Source organism: Corvus cornix, chromosome 2 (genome assembly GCF_000738735.6).
Source record: "Corvus cornix cornix isolate S_Up_H32 chromosome 2, ASM73873v5, whole genome shotgun sequence".
Lineage (NCBI taxonomy): Eukaryota > Metazoa > Chordata > Aves > Passeriformes > Corvidae > Corvus > Corvus cornix.
The window spans coordinates 56,830,764-56,846,504 of NC_046333.1; the positions used below are offsets into that span (position 1 = coordinate 56,830,764).

The 15,741-nt window shown below is 38.5% G+C and overlaps 1 protein-coding gene across 5 annotated transcripts in view; it reads right to left on the reverse strand.

The window, feature by feature from the left end:
- The window catches only part of CDK14 (cyclin dependent kinase 14), a 319,768-nt gene that overhangs the window by 48,171 nt on the left and 255,856 nt on the right, over positions 1 to 15,741 (reverse strand). The window lies entirely within an intron of this gene.

The window sequence follows — 15,741 nt, forward strand, 5'->3', positions numbered from 1 at the left end:
CTTTAAATAGTTTTGCCTTTTTTTGAAACACAATTCAGTTATTTTATCTGGAAAAGCTCTAAGGCATGGGCTGGGTCTGCTACAGATTAAGTACAAAAGAGGTTTGAGGCTTCTGGCTCATCTCTCAGGTGAGAAAAAAAACGCCCAGAAAGTACAGAAAAGATCTTAGTAGAAATACAACACTTTACCCCAACTAAATTTCAAAACACTTGTTTTTAGTTGGTGTGAAACTGTCTACTTGTTTAAAAAAGAACTGTGCTGGCAGCAAGGAGGCAGCAAGATTTTGTCTGCCTCAAACCTGAAGAGTATCTGATTTTTGTGCTCTCTGCATTTTGAGAACATAATTCTCCCCTTTTTCTCCTAGTCTGAAAACTTTTTGTGATATATGAGTTTGGGCAAGAAGTATTGGGGAACTTTGTCTACACCAAAAACGGAACTTTAGGGTATTTTGCGAAGATAATGAAAAGAACTTGTTCAGGTCTGCAGTGTAAGTAATTTTTACCACACAAATTCCTCGCTTTTGTGTTAGCAAAGAGGAATACTTTGAGTTTTTCAGTTTAGGAGATCTTCAAACAGACAACAGTGTGTAAACAATCCCAAAGTACATAACTTTACTAGAACAACCTCCAGTCTGTGTGCAAGGGCTTCAGAAAGGCCCCTTCATCAGATTTCCTTCTGCTCTTCACACTGAACAAAGCTTTGGCTGACAATACCGAAATCTCCTCCTTTATTTGGATTAAACCCCCTTTGCAGGAGAAGTATGCAAATGCTATACGTGTTTCTCTTGCTGAGGCTACTCTAACCCAGCTATCTTTTCACTGTCTATTTTCCCCCAGCAGACCATCCTATCGGCTGACAAGGGGGACCAGCCTTTTAATTCAATCTTTCACAACACTGACAGTTGGATGCTGGGGCCTGCCATGAACTCTAAAAGGAGCTCATTTAGTCATAATTAACTATTCCCTGCATATTTCCTAAGGTATGGTAATTGTGCTAAAAGCCAACAAGTGAAGCATTCATTCTGGTTTTCTTTTAAACTTTTATTTTTCCACAGCAGCCTCTTTCTCCCCTCCTTCCCCCCAACCCCCCGCCTTTTTTTTTTATTTAATCTTTTCTTTCTTTCTTTTCTTCTTCCTTGGAAACATTTAGAGTAAAGAAAAGGAATGACGGTGGAGATAGGGAGCTGCAGAAAACTGTGATGTGGGCAGTTCAAAAGGCAAAGTCTGCCATACGATACAGGACCCCATGGCAGCACTGAGCTATTCAGCTGGGTAAAACATAAAGAGAAATGAAATGAGTAGAATAGAGCTATGTCATTAATGCAGAATGATGGACATCCTATCTGGGTAACAGGGAGTCATGAATATACATTTCTAATTCCTTAGATATGGTGATAAGTGATCTCTGTTTCTATTAGCACCAGAGTATGTGTACTTGAACAACCTAAAATCTTCAAGTTACGCAGATGTAAAGCACTTTACACACTATTCCTCCCTCCTCCCCACAACACAAACATATACCATGTCCCACTGCATGCAGTGGGATTCTCACAGGGATAAGGTATGATGGATCCAGCTCATGTTTATCATTGTTGAGATGGGAAGCTTTGGGAATCTGACATGGATTATTTACCTTAAAAGGCAACATATAATCTCAAGTCTTCCCTTATCTGCTTTCTGGTTTAGTTTAAAGGAAGGAAGGGTTGACAGCACTCTCTGTTTACTTATAGGCTTTGCACCTGTTGAAATTGTCCTGCCTTTCAGAAAGTTTGGGACCTACTAGACACCTTTCCATCATAAATGTACATAGTGCATATACAAAAGCAAGAGAAAACAAAGCTAAATGTCTTCGCATTCCAACCTCCTTTCCATTTGGATGTGCACCAGGAGCAAAGAAATCACTGGCCTTTGCAAAGAATGCATGACAGGGCCATGTGTGTGCATGTGTGTGCTGGGGGCAGTGTGTTAACACTGCAAATTTAGCAACTGTGCCAAAAGGGCCAGACACAGCACTTCCTTATTCTTATGCAGCATTTTTCCAGAGACAAAAAATGTGATACGGCCTTCCATGAACAAGGTGAGTAGGATTTGTGAACTACAGAATTTATATTCCATGTTTCAGGCATAATGTAACAAAGTCAATAAACAAAGAGATAAGGAAGAGAGAGGGCAAAACTTCAGACAAGGTCATGTAACAACTCATTTTGCTTATGTTCACATATTAAAGATCCTGTTTTCACTTTTTAGTAGCGTTCATCTATAAATATACTACATTTGCTTTAAACATGTAAAATATTTAAGAATTAAAAAACTGCATTTTTTTTCATTCAAACACTAGAGTACAAACACTGTTCTGAAAAAAGAATCTTAATGTTGAAGAGTAAGGTGGGTAAAATGTTTCTAAAATCCTTTTTGCCTCCCTTTATTTCTAGACTATACGGAATTTGTGGACCAATATGGTTTTTAATGGCAGGCAAAACCACACTAAGACCCAAGCTGACAGGCTGTTGCTGAAACTCTTAATGATCTGTTTTATCATCATGATCTGGGATTTTGTTTTCTTAGGGGAGGAGGTTCGGGGGTGGGGGATGTTTGTTTAACTTCTGTTCGTTATTGTGATCACAACACACAGTGGATTAACAACAGAAATTTAAAACAGAGCATCTCTCAATAGACATGAGCTGAAAACGGTGATGTTTGTTACCAAGAAACTGTGCTTGTTTCCATGCAAATAAAATAGCTGAGAAACACCACATAGATAAGAAGCTTTGCAGATCTCACCTGGCAGAGCTCCTGCTTTTTTGCCCACAGTTTTCTAGCTGCTCTCAAGCAGTGTTGCTTCCTCCAGGCCAGATCCTGAAGCCCTTTTTTCTACCTCTAATGGTCCTGTAAGGACCCATGTGTTCAGACTGCATTGTGTTTACTTCCTTCCACAGGAACTCATGGAAAGAGAATTAGGTTTCTAAATCACTCTGCTCCATTGAGGCACATTTCAAACATTTTTCTAAATCCCCAGGTGTGCTACAGTTTCTCTGCCCGGCATTTAGGAGTCTGGATGAAGAAGGGAAGACTGTCCTGCCATCTGGTGACATGAGCAGTGCTCTGACTCACTGGCAATTCTCCTACTTTTGGTACCACACAAGCTGGTACAGTAGTTTCCCAGCAAATTGTGAGGTTTGGAGATGATTTTGGGAGAGGACACCCTACACAAGAGAGCAAGTACAGGACTTGAAAATTCTGAAAATCTCAGCTTTTATGTTCTTTGAGGAAAACCAGCAAGGGTTAATGATCAAAAAGCAATGTTCCAGCTACTAAGGAAACCAAAATCAAGACTTATGCACAAAGTTCCTGCTCAAGGATTTTGACAGGGTCAGGTCAAGAAATCTTCAATATGCTCAATCTATCTAAATGTACCTCCTTAAAGGTTTAGTAATATATGTAAATAATTTGTGGGGTGTTTAATGTAGGGGGAAGACTTAGTAAAAACACCCAAAATGGTGTTGAGGCAAAGCCTTAGAAAAGAATTTTGAGAGAAATATCCTTTTACTGCAGCCCAAGTTAACAACACAGATGAAAAAGTTTAAAAAGTGAATGATATCAAAGTCAAGAACTACACACATACATTAAAAAAACGGTATGGCCCAATCCTGGGTTCAATTTACAGATTGTTTTATACTGCTCTATTTAATTTGAAATATAATACATAAAGCAAAAGTTGAAATGTTACTGATTGAACCACATTTCATCAACAGTTGCTCACATTACATAGAGTTATTTAGATGACCTCAGGGCTCCCTGGATTTTTCCAACACTCTACATATCCACCTTCTAAAAAGACAAAGGCAATTCATACAGAAAGTGTTTTTACACACAAGTAATGATAAAAGGAGCCGCTGATGGAATATGGGCCATGTGTTAGAGCTTCTTCTCTCCTGAAAAGGAATTCACAGAGATTGGTAATATCACAGAATAGACACTAGCAAGTTCCAATGATTTCTCAGAAATTTGGGGGAGAAAAGATATAAAAATCAGATTACGAATATGTGATTTTCCCACTCATTGCTTCTGCCTGATCTTCCCTAGAGAGTCAAGGAACAAACCAGTATTTATTTAGAATAGAGAAGTCAGGGTTTGAGTGAATGACAAACAACTGCAGGAATAGTAAGTTTTGAGGGGCAGTAAGGAATTTACTACTAATTCCTTCCTGGCTACTATTCTTCATTTGAATTATCAAGTTCCTAGGAGGTAAGAAAATACTTGTGTCAGTTTTGAAAAAACAGAAGTTGGTTAAAAAATGGGGAGTAACGGTTAAATTCTTTCTTCTGTTTCAGACTACACTTCTTTTTCTTGCCAGAAAATGTAGATATGTGGGAAATATTAGTTATTTAACTATTTTTTCTAATTCTGAGTGATAACTTCTTTGGTCATGAACCTAGGACATACAAAGGTCACTAATCCGTGTCACACACAGTCCTAGAAAAGAGCTTATCTGTACCTGCCAGATTTTCTAGCCAAAATATCCTTCTGCTTATGTCCAAGCAGCTGTTGCCAGATGCAGACAGATACTACAGCTACCACAGGTCCCTCAAATATACCTCAGAGCTAAAATCTAGCACGTCTTTCCAGTGCTGACTGATCCTTGTCTTTACTCCATGGAGCTAAGAGACCTGGAGATCTCCCGGTTTACTCTCTTTTCCCAGCAGAAGCCTAATTTTCAAACTCCATACAAATAATTTAAATGCATATCACTTCCCCTAACAAAGTACCAGAGCAGACATTAAGTAATGAATACTTTCTGAACTTTTCGAATTGGTTTCCAGTTTTTTACTTAAATACTTAATACATAAATACTAGTTGGGCATCTGCAGAGCTACCCAGGGTGGGAAAAATTCTACCACAGGATCTGCACAGAGGACATTTTATTCTGATATTTTTCTCTCTTTATTCAGCTTTGCAAAGGACTGAGCCTGTGTGTTCATTAGTGCAGACTACAGCAGCCAGTGTTCATGGTGCCTATCTGAAAGAACTTTACACTAAAAAGGTATCTGGAAGGTAAAGAATGCCCTTTTTTAGTAACTTTTCTTTTTTGCAAACTAGCAGACTGTTAATGCTGAGCTTTTTACATTAAATACAAAACAGAAAACACTCATCTGTAAGGCTCTGTACAAGTATTTTGATTAAGAAAGTCCTTTTAAAAATCTGACTGATTCGCATTTGGTGGAGAAAGGGAAAACCAACAGCCTGTGGTTACTCAATAAAGCAAATGCTAGCTACTCCATTACCAACTTAAAAACTTTGATGGATGGAAGAAAATGAAAGCTGAAAAAAATCATCAAGACTCTGAACAGTAAGGAAACATTCCTCAGCATCCAACCAAGAGACTGCTTAAGCATGAGCTTCAAACTTCTGAGAGAAGTACAAGTTTAACATATAAAGGACAAAATTCCTTAACAAGAGATACAGTCTGCAAAATAGTTCTTCAGGACCCCTTCCAGCCTTTAAGTCTCATTTTCTCAGCCTGACATGGTATTGCTGTCTCTACATCAGTTTTGATAAGGGAGCCAGCTCTACTACTCCCATTGCAGTCTATGGAATTCTCCCATTGTCTTCAGGAGGAGCAGAGCTAGACACAAAGCTGCACAAAGATGCCATGAGTCTGGCAGGTACCATGATCTCACCTTATTTTCTTAACATTTCTGAAAAAACCTGTGTGTGGGGGGAAAATCTATGCAGTCATTTCTACTGATATGCAATATGCCTTTCATATGAAAATACAGACCAGTGAAGCAAATGAATGGTTAGCAATATTAATAGCCAGGGGCTTGTTAAACTGCCTAGGATGAAGAGTTTGCCTGCAATTTTACCACTACAGGGTATCTTGGAGAAGACTAAGCATTTTGTAATGTTGATATTTTATATATGCATTCTTTAAGTCCCTGACAGGCAGCAGACCCTGTAGTCTTCCTTTCAGATTAAATTTTATACAGTAAGCCTGAATGCTTTATTTATTTTTAAATCCATACTTTCTAAGGGTATGTAGTTTTTCTTGGAAATAAAATTATATCATGCAACTGAAATTGCATTCTGATTTTATGCAGTCAGACTAAGCATTAAAAATGAGCTCTTTTATAATTCAGCTTGCGACAGGAACGTCTTTTTACAACAGCAGCTTGCAGAAAACCCCCAACCCCACTTCATCCAGAAGACAAACCACTGCCCCATGTTAATAATGAATGCAACTCATATCTACTGCATTCTGTTAAATTGCTAAAATTGCCCAGATAAACCATTTGAGAGTATGTCAGGTTTAATTAATACAACATGACCTGATCACTTCCACAGTTGGGAAGAAAGAAGTTGGCATTCTTTAAATCCAGAGCTCAACCTGGAGATTATGCTAAATTGCTTCATTCATAGTCCACGCTCCTCCGCACATGTCAGGAGGACAGCATTTGTCCCCTCTAGTGATAAACAAATTATACATGAAATCAATTCCACTTCACAATAATTTTCCCTATTGGGTATTATCTTTCCTCCTCTGCTCCCTCCAGTTAAGCTTGCATCCTGTAACTTGCTAATGAGCTGGGGGCTTTCTGTTCCAGGTGGCACCCCCTGCCTCGAAGTCATGACATTTCCCATTTCGAATGCTGCTGGCATTTTTCGACAGCTCCTGCTAACCAGCCTTTTTGACCTGCACTAAGAGGAACTCATCTGATCGAATGCTCTAACCTGCCAATCACGGCAGCAAATGATCTTCCCAAGGCAGGAGGGGGGAAAAAAGGGAGAGCAAGAGAGGGGGAGTGAGAGAGGCAGCTAGAGAGAGTGATGGAGCAGGCAAGCAGGCAGCCTCTGCAGCTACCTAATGAGAGTACTTTAAGTCTCTGAGGCAGCTGAAACATTGAAAAACTGGTGGGAAAATTAGGACAGAACTGAATGCCTGGCGCTGTTATTACTGCTTTCTTTACACCCTGAGATCATTTTGAAAGCAATACCTCTGAGATGTGCCATTTTCAAAAGAACAGAAGTTAATTTTACCATATAAATAGAAAACAGATATATTCTTCCCTGCCACCATCAATATGCAAACCTCATAATTCTGCTCTGCCAAATGGTGTTCTTTACAGAATTAATTAGGAGCAGTAAGCTCGTTAAATGAGTATCTTCACCTAGGGATGATTATGAATATTTTTTTGTTGTTGATGTAAGCCATAAATAGCACTTTTAACCTAATTTAAATGCTGGCAACATTTACACCTCCATATTTACAAATGTCTGCTCACAGATACATAAAACAACAAATACAGTATCTGCAGAGTCTAGATGTCATTTCATGGGCTGAAACCAAGCAGAGTCATGATAATGACTCAGTTGTTTTGATTTTGTTCCTTTTACGATGTGACAGATTACTTAGTGCTGAATCTTTCAAGTACACAAGGACAGATTTAATTGTGTAGATTTTCCTTCCCTTCAGATTATAAACTAACTAGATTTTAATACACATGTAACACACATACTGAACAAAAGATGTATTAAAAGCAATTGTAAAATAAAAATTTCAGAAAGAAAACTTAAATAAAAAGGCTGTGATCGTATTGTTACAACAAAAAAAGCCAGAAAATATAATGCACAATTAGTCTTTATATTAACATCAAAAGAGAGTTACAGAAGTGGCTCTACAGAATTAAAATCTAGGTTACTAATGGCAGAGAATGATCGCCCATAATTACTAATTCAAAATACATACATGGTCCAAAACAACGTTAATAATTTATAACAAGACCACAAAATTATGGAAATACCCAATTTTGTTTCCACTTCTTAAAATATCCAAAGATGCTATTCCAGGGCTATTCTTCTACATTAGATATTTTTATTTGAGAATTCAGTATTTTTTCCTGAAGTTTTTGAGTCTTCCTCCTGAGACTTAACAATTAACACCAGGAAGATGTGGGAAACCCATCCATCCTCATCCCAATTATGGGGCAGAATAAATTAATGTAATTTATTAACTGAATTGTAAACTATTGCTACATTTTTAGGCAAGAATCTTCCCACAACTAGGAGTATTCAGTTCACATTTACTTTAATGGGTGTTGCCTTCAGACCCAATTTTGCAGTCGTTGGTGTAGTTTGTTTATTTCATGGAGAATCAGGCAATGTAAGCTACAGACCCAAAATGGCACCACAAAGCTTGTCCTCCACAGAAAAAATTCTGGTATGTGGAATTACTAAAATTATTTTTTTGTTTACAATTTGGCCAAAAGTAAAATGTTCTGTTAACTCTGAATGCTGCAAATTGGTGCCTGAGAGGCAATGCCTCTCATTAGCTTTGCTGTCTCTCTGGGTTATGGGCTGTGTGTCAGCACTGGAAGCCTCTGCTTTGTCTGGAAACCTCAGTTTCTCCCCTCCAGTGGTTCCACTTTCCTCTTAGACAAAGCCTAACTGAGGAGTCACGTGAGGAAATAATCCTAAAGGAGAGGTGACTGTCCATGGGAGAATAGGGAGAGTTGAGACCTGCTTTTGCCTCCCTCCCAGTCATTGTCAACTAGACTGTTGTCCTCGCCGCATTCAAATGTCATCCCAGACTTTCAGCCCACTGGAACTCAAACGGCCTTTCATGCCTAGACACTTCTTAAGCATGAACAGACCACAAAGACTGTCTAGTGGGAATTGCTTGCTATCCTAATATTAATAATGCAATATAGTACACTTTGGCACAGAGGATTCCACCTTTCGTCTCCTAAATTTATGAGCAAACAGACTGGAAAGACAGATAAACAGCACTGCAACTGAGCACATGCATTCATGCAAATATCACTAATATCTTTCCTACAGCATAAATTACTGTAAAATTACAAACCTCTACACTAAAAATTATTTGAAAATGAATCTTCACAGTACTGTAGGCAAGTTATCATGCACTAGAAATGAACTGAAAACAGGCTCCATACTATGCCATGGTACGGGGAAATAAGGTATTGTCCTTCTACAAAAGTTATCCATAACAGTAGTAATGCCTTGTTTTCCTTCTGCCAGATCTGCAGCTGATTTTGCCAATTTAAAAGAAAAAATGTCAATAAATAGTTTAAAAAAAATAATTTCAATAAATATGTAGCCACTAGTTTCACACAGAATGATATAGAGCATATGACTACAGGGAAGAAATCAATATCTCCTAGCAATGGAGGTTTGAAATACTTGTCCTACCAAGTGGAGTATTTAACAATAAAATGTGAAGACCTTCCCCTCTCTGTTCTGCTTCTTTTCTTTCCTTCTTCTTTCCTAAAGAGACTCCTATGATTTTAGAAATCCTAATTATGCCTACTTATTTCCTTATACTTATTTCCAGGCATAGATGCTGTCCTGGTCTATCATTCTCCTGGTTGGACAAGATTTCATCACAACTGGTGTTCAGCTTCCTTAGAAAGACCATCCTTCCCAATTCACTTTCCTCTGTGCCTTAGGTTACCAACTTTGTAAATAAAGAAAGTCAAGAGACCATGCATTCTACTACTTAACACAGTCACAATTAAGTGACTGTATTTCATGTGACAACAGACATGGTGAGCTGTTACAGTACAGAAACATCATTAAACTATTTTCTAAGCGTTCCATTAAAAACATTTTCTAAGCCTTATGAATTCCTTGACCAGATGGTGGGTTTCCTTTACTGGGGCATACCTGGGGACCCAAGGGCACAGCTCCTCCATCCTCAGTCCCCAAATGTCACTTAGGTAAGATGGGCAGTTTATACAAAGACAGCCTGGCACTGGACAGCTATTTGCTCAGTTCATTTCACCTGCTATGCAGAGTCCAGAGAATATGGGGGGATTTTCATTATGGTTGAATAGAGGGCAAAATTCAGTCTATAACTTTCATTTCAGATTAATAGAAGTAAGATAACAGATATCACAAGGAGAATGTAGACCAATGCCTGGAGTTTTTCCCTTGTGTGTTATATTTAGGGTATATTCCAGCAGTGTGGTGATCTTATTCTTCAATATTAAGTAAAGCACAGCTGGAAGAGTCTCATAAAGCCATTATGTTGTTAACATAAGAAAAGAATGGCACTGAAAGTACCAGAGAGCCAAAAAATATCTTGGATTCTGCAGTTATCTTTCACAGCTTAATACTAATTTAACATTTTACAAAACTGATGTTACAATTTCAACTTTGTTTAGTACTATCATTACTGGACTCAAACCTAAATTGCTTTCAGCTGCCCACCACAACTGCATCTTATTAGCCTTTTCAGGAAAGCCAATTTATGCAAATCCAGTATTAGTTAAATAATTTAACTGACCCTCAACATTCATGCATAGACACTGTCTGGCACTAAAAGATGCAAGAGAAATTTAAACCTCCCATCTTCAGTGCTTAGGCTTCCATCTTTTCAACTGCAGGAGCACAATGACTGTTTATACACATCTATCTGAATTCATCTATTAAAAAAAGCATTAAAAAATTAAACTGCTAACTGATGTGCTTTTATAGCTCTGCTTTTCTCTCCCAATCTGGTTTTACACTAAATTTCAAGATTTCACACATATAAAGCACTACTGGCTACTTTCAGCTTTTGATTAAATCAATAGTGACAAAATCTGGCTGATATGCAGTCTGTCAGTCCAGAATTTCTCTTTTATGCAGCCCTTTCTCCACCGTAATGATTACAGTTTTATCACCTGAAGCTACAGAGATGAAGACTTAGATGCATAGTATATGTTTTTCCACAGTGTTTTAGCAACACTGGGATACCCAGAACAGAGTGAATGCAGGGGAGTAGTGAATGAAAATGACTTTTCAATACTGACTGCTGGACACATACACTGCTGGACTACAGCTTCCCTGTGGCTTGACTAGGGCAAGGCAGGCAAAAATTATGTTCCCACACAGCAGTGCTGATGAGACACTCCTAAACAATTTATAAATATAAAACTGAGGATGACAAACAAAAATGAAACTATTTGGATGGAGATGCAACAACAGTCACCCCTCTAGCTAGCAAAGAGAAAAAGGAAATTTTACATAATGATTCTCTGCTGCTGAAAACACACCCCATCAGAAGCAATCAAATAACCAGCATTTTTTGCCATTGTAGTGTCACCTCTTCAGCTTTATTCTGTTTTACACAGCTGAGCTGGCCCGAATGACGCCATCGGTCCTGCGATTGGCTGGGCTGGTGTCAGTTGCTGGCTTAAATGGGCACAGAAGAAAGAATTCAGCATCCTGTGATTGAAATTCAGGATTGCTCGGATGCATGCGCATGTGGCGAAGCAATACAAATAAAGACCACTTTTTGTTTTGCTTCAGTGAATTGTCAAAGAGATTTAGAAAGCCAGGGGATCTCATTATGGTAATACAGGTTAAATACTTTAAAAGCATATGGTGTTACCATCCTGAATGAAGCTGTCCCTGCTGGCTCCAGGCAGCAGACAATAGGCCAGAAACACATCTCGTGTCTCTGGTCCACCAATGGGAACTGGGGATTATAAATCACCACAAGAAAACATCACGTGCTATCTGGTATCAGGTAATGCCTTGTCTTTTCAATTACTATTTGACTCATCCTTTTCCAGAGAGGAACAGGCTTTAGCCATGTATTCCAGAAGCCAAATGAAAACAGACCTCTAGAATTTCTTAGGGTCCATTCTTGTCTCAATAAAACAGGATCTGTAAAGAGGGATGACTGTAGTATATACAGTATACTTGAACAAGATATGTAGAGACATGTACTTCCACAGAGATGCTTCCAGCCCACGGAGAAAAAAATATCAATGAAAACCATCAAGCACAAAATAAAAACGTTTTGCTTTATCACAAAACTTTAAAGATGCTTAGATATGGTCAAAAGGCCCCATCTAATTCACTGCTGACAGATTCTTCTGTGTGCAGTGATGCTCATTACCACTTATTTGCTAATTTTCTCCAGTAGAGAGCAGCCTCGGCATTGACCTTGCTAACTCCAAATGGTCAGGTTTTTCCCCATGGGCATTGGAATAAACATGTTGTCTCTTCTTGGAGCCCAAGACAATGACACAGTGTGGTCCACAAAGACCCTATTAGTAATCCAAGTCTGACAGACATTATATAAGTTTTCAGAAATATGTCTCAGGTTACTGCTTTTTCAAGTGGTAAGTTGATTTGTGAGATGCAGACAGGCAGCTGAAGCACTACAGTATTTTAAAGACAACAGAAATTCTCAGAGATGCACCAGTTTCTGAGGGCTTAAGACAGGTTCTAATCAATGATGATGGAGCCAATTACAAATTTACTGCCTTTAGTCTCTCTCCTTCAGCAATCTGCCAGAGACTGCTGCTTCCAAAGTTAGCAGATGATGTCTCAACCATTCCTCCCCTAATCTTTTTGCCTTCCTAACCCTAAAGAAAAGTGGATTTAATTCAGTGAGTGCACTATCAGGGCAGTAACATCTGGTAAGTGTGTGAGAGAACAGCAGGAGGTGTTAATTTCTTATCACAGAAAGATTTGGCACAGCATCTTTATTGGGTCTCTCAATTTTATTTCCTATTTCACCCCCAAAACAGGGAAATTAGGAACCAAAGGAAGGAAGGAAGGAAGGACCAGACAAAAGACATAAGACTAGAATTTTCTTCAGCACCAGATTCTGGAGGTGGTTGAAGATGGTTCCTTTGTGAGTTTCTCTAATAAATTTCTTTACAATGTATAAATGTATAAAAATATATATAAAAATAAAATCTTTCCTTTACACATGTGTCAGAGGATTTAACAAGCAACTATCTACAGATTTTCTCTTTCACAGCAGCCTGAAAGATACTGGAATAACTCAAAATTCCAGCTCTTCCTAACTTCCCTGCCATCTCTGTATACGCATAAAGTCAACTCACAAAGCTGAGTTAAACACATATATACCAACCTTGTCCAGGAGACAAGCTAGAAACATTTGTTTGCTATGGTTGTTTTTTTTTTTTTTATAATCAGATTTATTTCCTTGCAATATTTGCCCCTTCTAATTTTCCTTTATCTCACTAGCTGGGATGTTATCTGATTATGCTTGTTGACATCTTCACATCTTGTACTGTTTGCCTCCATCCCTCTAACTCTACTTGCCTTGTTTACCTGTTAACTTCATGGCCCTGGAGAGCTATTGCCATCTTTCCTTCTGCTATTCATGCATCTGTTAGCTTCACTGAGCCTTGTGAATGGAGACTTTGACAGAATATATTGCAATAAATACCCCTTCCCTAATGGTACTCTCTTGCTGACTGCAACTCTTAGTCTTCTGCTGGAGTAACTGACTCATAACACACCCATTTTCCTGACTGAACATCCTACTTGCCAGCCACTACTTTACTGCTTAAAATCACAGCCACCTGCCATTCACCAGACCTTCTTTTCACATTACCAAAATGGCAGTCTGTTTTCCCAGCTCCTTTCATTTTCCGCACTAACTCACACCTCTACTTGCTTGGTAGTCTCATCCCTTTAAAGGTTTCCAAGCATTCTAATAATTCCTCACCCAAATCCATTTTCTGTGTCCACAGTTCTCCTGCTTCCCCACGTATTTTAGTTTCATCTCATTAATCGGTAGCTCTCCACATGGTACAAGTGACAGGACCTCTGTTTGGTACTAATATTTTTCCAGGATTATCTGCTGGTCCCCATCTCATGGCACAAGTCAAATACTACAGCAGGGAGCTGATATGTTATTGCACTGTTAGCACCTAACAGAACAAAGTCCCAAGCCAGAGTGGAAAACTGTAATCAATAATGTACACGTCACAACATTTGCTAAGCGGTTTCAGACCTTTCACAATGAAACATGCATTAAATGGAAACATCCATTAAAACTGTGGTTGAGCAGCCACAACAGTACAGTGATGAATGTAAAGGGTGCATTTGGGTTTTCTCTTTCTGTTCACATATAAAATTTTAAAACAGTAATTTGTACCTGCTCAAATAGATATTCAGTAAGAATGATCCAATGGTTTTCAACTATTTTACATGCTCATTTGCAAATACAAGCCTTCCATTGCGTATTTTATAAATGAAAAATTACATTTGTTTGGAAGCAACAGAAAGGAGGTTCTGTACATGAGAATTGAGATTCTGTACATAAGCTTCTACAGAAAAGGTCTTTAGCACAGGTGGGCACACTCTAAATATACTTTAGATGGATGATATGTTACGTTAGAACAGACAAGGTTGAAGAGATGTCTGCAGGGACACAGCCCCAGGAAAAGGCAGGGATTAGCTTGTCAATAAAGATGTAAACAGACTGCTCTGAGGCAGCCTCATTTCTGACATTAGAGAATCTTAAATGGTTTGTTGGCGAAGAGCTTGTGCAAAAATTGGGGCAGGCTCTCAGCACCAAAATTTGCCTGTCAGGCAAAGACTCTGTAACATTACAGGGTTAAAAAACCCAATCGTACATAAGCACACAACAATAAACCCAAATGTAATTCATTAGAAAACGTTATATCTGATATTGAAAAAAGCAGACTTAGCTAAATATAGACATCACGTGAATATCAACTACATTTACATGAGATTATATCTTCAAATAGGTATATGAGCAGCATGTGCATTTCTCTCAGCTCCTAGAACTTCTGTAACAAACTGTTATAATGGACTCAACATGCAAAAGTGATGCCATGATGATTTTTTGCCTTTTCTTTTATACCCTTTTACAACTTCTCTACTCTTTGTGTTTTTAGCCTACATTCTTGGACTTGTTTGTCAAGCTAGGAGACTAAACATTTTAGAAGCTTCGTAGCTAGGGATCAGTGTGCCCCAGACCCCAAGGTCCTCTCCAGAACACATTCTGTAAACTAAGATAGAACCATCCAGGAAAAGGTTCCTTGGGGAGGGGGGCTCACTTGAGCCTCTCATTGGGGAATGTTTGATAGATGTGCTAATTAGTAACACCTATAATGTTATACCAGATTTTTTGTGGGTGTGCATTGCAGTGTGCATTGGGGTGCATTCCATCTGGATGTAGTGCACCTAAGGATCCTAAAATAAATACTGAGGTAAAATCCCTTTTTCCCTTTTAACCATGTTTGACTCTTGATTTTAAGACCAGGAAAAGGCATCAAAAGCAACTGTGTCTTTAGAAACAAACAAGCGAAGAAAGGGCAGGCCTTGTTTTTTTGAATGAAAAGAATCTGCACTTTAGGTATTTTGTGAAACACTCTGGTATGAAACCATTTAGAGAAGCATAATAAGCAAAGCAGCTATATAAGGGAATACTGCTAACCTGGAAGAGTCTGCCAAGTGCTAAAACCCACTGAACAAACACTGGGGTGTTGCATATGGGCAGAAGACAACTAATGCCATGATATAACACCACCATTCCCTTGCCGTAATTTGGTAAATAGCCTCTCTATTCACCTGGCCTTCCCAAGCTCTGTTCTACTCTTAGAATACAAGAAGTCATATTACACACTATTTCACTGCTGAATAACTATGGTTAAACAAAACAGTATTAGTTGATCCAGTGATATAGACCATAATCACTACATGACAACACCTCTCTCCCATCAAGAACATCCTTCTGCTATCAAGACTACCAACCTACTAAATAAGAGAACCATAGAATGGTTAGGGTTGTGAGGGACCTTAAATCACAGAATCATAGAATCTCTTGTCCTTGCCCCAAAGTTTAACAACACAACTGGCAAGAGGTATTTTCTCTCTGCATATTTTACCAGGGGAGTAAAAAGTATCAGTCCAAATTAAAGGCAAACTATTGTTTAATATACTA